A 7,830-nucleotide genomic window follows, 5' to 3' on the forward strand; every position below is an offset into this window, starting at 1 on the left:
TTCCTTCCTCCCTTCTTTCTTTTTTCCTTCCTTCCTTCCTTCCTTCCTTCCTTCCTTCCTTCCTTCCTTCCTTCCTTTCTTTCTTTCTTTCTCTTTCTTTCTTTCTTCCTTTCTTCCTTTCTTTCTTTTCTTTCCTTCTCCTTTCCTTCTGTCCTTCCTTTCTTTCCACCCTCCCTTTCTCCCTTGTCCCTGTCCATTCTTCCTTTCTTTTCTAATTGAGGAAAAGAAACCCACACAACATTAAATTTTCCATCTTAACCATTTTTAAGTATACAGTTCAGTAGTGTTAAGTATTTTACATTGTTTGCAACATAACTCTAGAACTTTTTCACCTTGCAAAACTGAAGCTCTATACTCACTAAACACTATTTACCCCTCCTCCTGCCAAGACCTTGGCAACTACATTTCTACTCTCTGTTTCCATGATTTTGACTACTTTAGATACTTCATAGGAGTGGAATTATACAACATTTGTCCTTTTATGTCTCTATAGATTTTGTGAGTTGTGTGTTTTTCCAGTGACTGATAAAACTTGGGTACATATGCATCCTTAGAACAGGTATGAAAATAAATATACACCCTTGAGATACAAAACAATACCAAATAAACACAAGTAGTATCCAAGTAGAAAGATTTTCCTATTAAGTCAAGGAAATAATTGAAACATAAAATTTGAAATGCTTATTTATTCAATAAAATAATATTTTGGGGGCAGTACATGGGCCCGAAAGGTATATTAGGTATTGGTGTTTAGGGAGATTAAAATAAACATATCCTACTTTCACTTTGTGCTGGGAGGGGAACACTTAAAAAATTCCGTATTGATTTTAAAATAAGTTTAATGTATTTTAACTGAGCTTGGAAACTTGAGGGAGAATGCAACTAATGATGGATTTTTTAATAATGTTTTCATAAAATATTAAAATAGGTCTTAGTTCCACACATCTTTCACAATGACAATATTCCTTGCTAGATTAATCTTAAAATAAACTTGATATATTGTAATCCTGTGTAAAGGTTTCAAATATTCATTGTAATGTATTTTAGCAAAATATAGAAATGATGGCTTTTTTTAAACAGTTCTATACATAGATAGATACTGCTGAACTCACCAGCTATTATAGAACTGAGCTTATCAACTGTCTTGCAAGCTTTTAAAGATTCCTCCTTTTCATCATGCTAAACATTTTAAATCTCCTCTGCTTTGGCAAAACTAGACTATCTCACACACTGTGAGAATTTGTAATTAAAGTTTACTTGGAAAACATATTAAGTGCTATTAGGAGCTTTTGTGCAATGCTAATGAATATACTGTATTTAACCATCATCAGACAAATCAGATACAAGAAGCTAATATTCTAAAGTAAGCAATTTTTAATAATGCAGATGTGCTCAAAATTATGGTATTGGCATTATAAGATGTAGAATAATTGCATGCCATTTATGTTAAATTGATTTTTTTTTAAACTTCTCACTAGTGACATAGTCGTAGGATAGCTGTTAAAGCAAACTTCTAACACACGACCTTTGGGGAAACTGTTTGAATTATAATGACAGAAAAAAAGAGTTTGTAAAGAAAAAATATTATTTAATTATGTGAAAGACTTTCCACAAAGCATTGACTGCTAAATACTTGGAAGGTCTTGTTCTGGTCTTTTTAGGATCATTGTGAGCCTATTCAAGTGAATGACCTCTAGACCTGGAACTGTTGGGCCAGATGATAAGGGAAAGAGAGTAGCTAAATTTAGGTAATGCATAAGATCAGTTGTGCATGCAGATGGATGGTATAAGTTATTGGGGCTGGGTCAGAGAGAAAGAAATGCTGAGATGAGCAGAAATAATGTTTGGCTCCTTCTGGGACATCATATCCTCTCCTGAGGAATCAAGGTCAAAAGGGTAAGATTCTCTGTAAGCAGAGAAGTAAGTAGTACACAGATTTCTCTGACGTACTGGACTAGGGAACACTTCATGCAAAAATAATCCATACTCTCGATAATTTTTGAAAAAATGTATCCCTAAATGAAACATTTATTCTCTGACACTTGCTGCTCTCTCTAATTGTTAAGAAGTGTTGCTCATTAATGCTACACTTAGGGCCCAAGTCATTATCCTCTTATTAGAATAGAAAGTCTGACATGGGGTCGAGAAATGGGGCCCCAGGAGCTCTAAAATACTGATTATAGAGGACCTCACTTTTCCTTTTTTTTGATAATTAATTCATATACAAGTAGTTTGTTCTTCCTGTGTTTGATGTAAGATTAAGGCCTATACACTCATAATGGCATCAGTTTTATTTTGCCATCATAGACTTTTCATGCTAACAGGGGTCTTAGAAGCCAGCTGGTCTTTACTTCTCACCTGAGTGATACTCAGGCATGCTAATACTTCCAGACCTAGAAATCAAGTTCCTCTCAATTCACTGACCCTTCCTTATTACTCTTTCTCCAGAAATGAGAGTAGGAAAAAATCTTGAAAAGCTCAGAGGTGAGTATTGGACTCAATTCTCTAAATGTATTGGGTCTTATGAAAGATCTTGAAGAGAGAAAGGTGAGATATATTTGAGCAATGGCTCAGACAAGTTAATCAAACATAATAGAATATATAGGTCAATGAAAATCTTCTCTAAAGTACAAACTGTAGAAGTACCAAGACCTATTTTGAAATATAGTTATGCTAGGCTTAAGCAAAATGATCACTAAAATGTTTATTTAAATTAATTCCATACTGCAAAGAAATTGATCTGATAGGTTCAAAAATGTAAACTTAACATATGTGTTAATTTTTTGCAAACTATTAAATAAAACATATTTGTAAAAAGAAGTGGAAATCATCAGACAAAGTTGTTTGAAGAACCTATGGAACACTTTAGAAACTAGTCCAATTCTTTCATTTTATTCATAAAGAGGTTAAGTCTCTTAGATGTAAAACCAGTTGTGCTAAGTCACAGCAAGCCAGAATATAACCTTAAGTTTCCCGATATTATGCTAAGACAAAATCAATCAAGGTATTTTTCTTTTCAAAATACAGAAATGAGGAAGAGGAGTATGAAAGAAGACACAAAGACACAGTGTAATGCAGGATCAAGGTGGGTAGCATCAAAATGAGGACTTTGATAAACTTAGAAGGACCTGAAAAACTAAAGAAAAAGAAAATTATGTTAAGAAAGTTAAGGCCAAAAATCATAAGAGGTCTTAATTAAAGATGTTGGGAAATTTTCCAGAAAATCTGAATCAGTATAAGGAGTAATAGAGCGCAAGAATGCAAATTCTCATTCTGGGCATTAATTTTTTCTCTTTCCAGCCCACAGATAAAATAGGAGACAAGCTCAGAGCCTCTGAATTTTAATGTCAGTTCTGTCTGAGCAGGAATTAAAATGTATAGAATTCTTGAGTCTACAATCTTTTAGAGGACTCAGAAAATCAGAATTCCGAAATTCTACACACTGTTAATTACTAAACTAGAAACAAAATACATTAAAGAACAAAGTTACTCTTTTTTTTCCCCCTTTAACCTCATGAGTAAAGAACATGAAATAGCTATACATGCCAGTGTATGTTTGCCATAGTATTTATGTAGACATAAGTCCTCTATGCTAATAAGAAACTAAAAAAAAAAAAAATTGGAAATAAAGAATAGCCAAATAATTATAATTATCTTCTTGTTTTGTTGCAAAATATAAGGACTTTCATTCAGAACAAAATTTTCTATTTTTATATTGAATTTAAAAGATACTTTTTTATAAAAATCCTGAGAGTTAGCTAGTTTAATTTTTAGCTATAAGTTCTGTGATGAAGTTGCAGGGTTTCAATTTTCAAAGGGCAATAAACATATATAATTCAATACAATTTTTATGTTAACTTTGGTATAATAAATACCACTGCAATAGTTTCAGAAATGCTTCCTGTCAATCTGCAGCCTCTGGGGTAGGTTATTATTAAAATACACAATATTATTATATGTCATGTTAAAAAAATGACCTATAATATATTGATCCGAACTCCAGCATCTATAATTGTTTGACCATAACTGAACTAAAATTTAAACAAACACACATGCTCTTACACACACACACACACACACACACACACACATGTTTTCACCCTCACCTTAGGAATAATAATTATTCTAAGCAAATTAATAGGGTAAACTAATTTACGGAAGAAATGACCATTTCGTGTATACTGCCTTTCAGAATTTCAGCATACAAATTATTTGTATTCAAAGAAATATTCCCCATGAAAATCTATTATATCTAAGGAAAGACCTCTACTTAGTAACTTGTAAGTGTTTTAAGCAACTATGTATCTTGAAAATATAGATCAACTGTCTCGAGTAATCTCTTAAAATTCAGTCCCTCAGTTTTCATGGATTTTTTAGGGTTTCTTATGATTCCAAATTCCTTCTTAATTTTCTTAGGATGAATAATAATTTAGAAATACATTAGAGCTTTCAATTTAAATATTGTTTAAGTGTTAAATACTTAAGGCATTTTTTTTTCTTTTTCATGATATCCTGGATATGGAAAAACAAAATGAAGTCACATTAGAAACAGTTGCTGGTTATGCTTGCTTTACAAAATAATGAATGGTTTCTGTGTGATTGAGACATTCTTCCTTGGTATTTTTATCTAGAGGAAAATTCTAAAAGCAGCTACATTTTATGTCATGACTCAAAATCTTAATATCAGTGAGAGACAAATGGAAGTCATCCTGATGTCAAACAGTCTCAAATTGTATTAAATGATGGGGTTAACAATGGGAAAGTGCTCCAAAAGAAAGAAAAAAAAAACCCACAAATTTTGGAAGTTTAATGGGCCTAAAATCTCTAAAAATCTGTGTACTTTATTCAATTCAAGTATTTTGGACATGTTCTTTTTATCTTCAGTGCACAAATACTTAGTCATAGGTACAGTGTAAGTGCTGCATATTTTACAGAACCAGAAAAGCAAATTTAGCCATGATCAAGTATTTCAGCACCCAAGATAGTTTATTTTCCTCAAAGGTAGAATGAGATAAAAGAATGATGGAGTACCAGCATATCAGTCTATTATCAGATGTTATAAATATGTTGTCTACATTGATTTTGTTCTCTATAGGAGCTAACGCATGCTTTCAAATTTATCAAGAGGACTTTAAAAGGAAATATAAAATCTACAAAATATATATCTCCATGAAATTTTATAACAGCAAATCCATGGTCACTGAACTGAAGAAATGACAGTCTATATTTTATATGATATTTAATTTAAGTCCTCCATTGCCCTTTAACACATAACACCCAACCATAAAGTCTAATTTTCTACTGTTTCAATAATTTTAACATGGTAAAGAACAAAAAGTTACAACTATTTATATTGCCTTAAGAATAAAAATCAATTTGCCTTAGTCAAAGACAATATAAAACTAATTAATTGAAATATGATTAAAAAAAACTTTTGGTATCAGTAAACGAGGTTTAAAAGAAAAGATTTCTATGGTCTCAGAGCTGAAATACCAACTAAAACATCTTTGAAACAAATTCTACATCTAAATCTTAAGACATCTTGTGACTTATGTAAGATTTGGAAAAGAATGGTGTAATCTAAATAGTCATATTAATTAAGGTATATTAATAAAAAAGAATGGATTTTCTAGAAAGTGAATAATTTAAAAAAAGTTTTTGTACTTCTGATTATATGGCACTCTTAAAGTCTTTTTCACTTCAAATGTGGAATTAGACCCTATAAGAAGCATAGTTTTATTACATATTACAGCTTGCAGGAAGTAAAGTATCAACCTTCCTTCCCCAAAGGGCTGGGGAATGGTATCTGAGCAGGGAGCAGTAAAAACACACAGTTAGGTAATCTTGAGGGAAAATATTTATATAATACCTACTGTTATTCAAAGACTGAGCTGTAAGTCAGTGGCAAAATGGGACAACTGTACTTAAAACTTCTCTTCTTCCACTAAACTGGGTAAACTAAACAGGCACTAAAATGGCCCCCACTTTAGTAGCAGCAGCATGAATCCTAGAAGAAGCAAAGGGTTAAGAACATCATTTAGGCTGCAAGGATTCCCATGAGTTTTAATGAACAAAATTTGCACTAACAAATTAAAAAAAAATAGGGGGATTCCCTGGTGGTGCAGTGGTTGAGAGTCTGCCTGCCGATGCAGGGGACATGGGTTTGTGCCCCAGTCCGGGAGGATCCCGTGTGCCGTGGAGCGGCTGGGTCCGTGAGCCATGGCTGCTGAGCCTGTGTGTCTGGAGCCTGTGGTCCACAATGGGAGAGGCCACAACAGTGAGAGGCCTGCTTACCACAAAAAAATGAAAAAAAAAAATTAGGAAAAAACAAGGAAAAGAGTGAGTGAGATTCAGCAGGAAAATAAGTATACTGAGACTCAGGATACAAACTCATTTAAAATACAACAGATTTCAGATTAAAATATAAAATAAATGGGTTCAGAGTTATTTGCAATATGATAGGAGAAATACCAAAATTGATGAAGCAGCAAGAGTCTACAATTAATGAACAAAGATATTTGAAAAATAATCAAATACAACTTTTGGAAGAAAATATGATTATTAATATGAAACAATAAATGGATGGGTTAACAACAGATAAGTTAAGCTAAACAGAGAATCAGTGAACTAGACTACAGAGAATTACTACTAGGAATGCATTAGTCAAGAAGATATAAAATATAAAAATAAATGTAAAATATGCAGAATAAAAGTTCTAATCATCATGCGGTCTTAGAATATACAAAGAGATGTTGAGTTTTTCTTTATTTGTTTAAAACTAGTGAAGTACTTTAACACAAAAAAATGAAATATATATAATATATATATATATAATAAGACCCTAATATAAGATAAGCAAAATACATAGAAAAAAATCATTTCAAAAAATATTCCATTAAAAATGCAAAGCATCAGAGATGAATGAAAAAATCTAAACTTGAAGCCAGAGAGAAAGAGGGACAAATAACAAAAAAATCAGATCACTTACAAAGCAATGACAATTAGACTGTCAACTGACTTCTTAATAGCAAAAAGAAACAAATAGGCAATAGAATCCAATCTTCAAAGTTACGAGTGAAAGTCACTATCAACCTGGAATTATTTACTAGCAAAGCTATATTTTAAAAATAATACTTATCATTTCTAGGTAAATGAAATAATCATGATATGTAATGAAGTGTAGCTTAGAAGGAAATTCATAGCATGAAATGTTTATATTTAAAAAGAACACAGAAAACTAATAAGCTAAATGTCTGGACTGAGATTTTAGGAAAAATACAGAATAAACCTACAGAAATCAAAAGTAATGATATTAATGACAATGGAGACATGATGACTCAAAATCTATGGGATGCAACAAAAACATTTCTAAGAGGGAAGTTTATAGCAATACAATCCTACCTTAAGAAACAGGAAACATCTCGAATAAACAACCTAACCTTGCACCCAAAGCAATTAGAGAAAGAAGAACAAAAACACCCCAAAGTTAGCAGAAGGAAAGAAATCATAAAAATCAGATAAAAAATGAATGAAAAAGAAATGAAGGAAACAATAGCAAAGATCAATAAAGCTAAAAGCTGGTTCTTTGAGAAGATAAACAAAATTGATAAACCATTAACCAGACTCATCAAGAAAAAAAGGGAGAAGACTGAAATCAATAGCATTAGAAATGAAAAAGGAGAAGTAACGACTGACACTGCAGAAATACAAAAGATCATGAGAGATTACTACAAGCAACACTATGCCAATAAAATGGACAACCTGGAAGAAATGGACAAATTCTTAGAAAGGCACAACCTGCCAAGATTGAATCAGGAAGAAATAGAAAAT

This window comes from Delphinapterus leucas, chromosome 19 (genome assembly GCF_059928025.1).
Source record: "Delphinapterus leucas isolate spDelLeu-1000000601 "Yukka" chromosome 19, BTC_Dleu_Yukka2, whole genome shotgun sequence".
Lineage (NCBI taxonomy): Eukaryota > Metazoa > Chordata > Mammalia > Artiodactyla > Monodontidae > Delphinapterus > Delphinapterus leucas.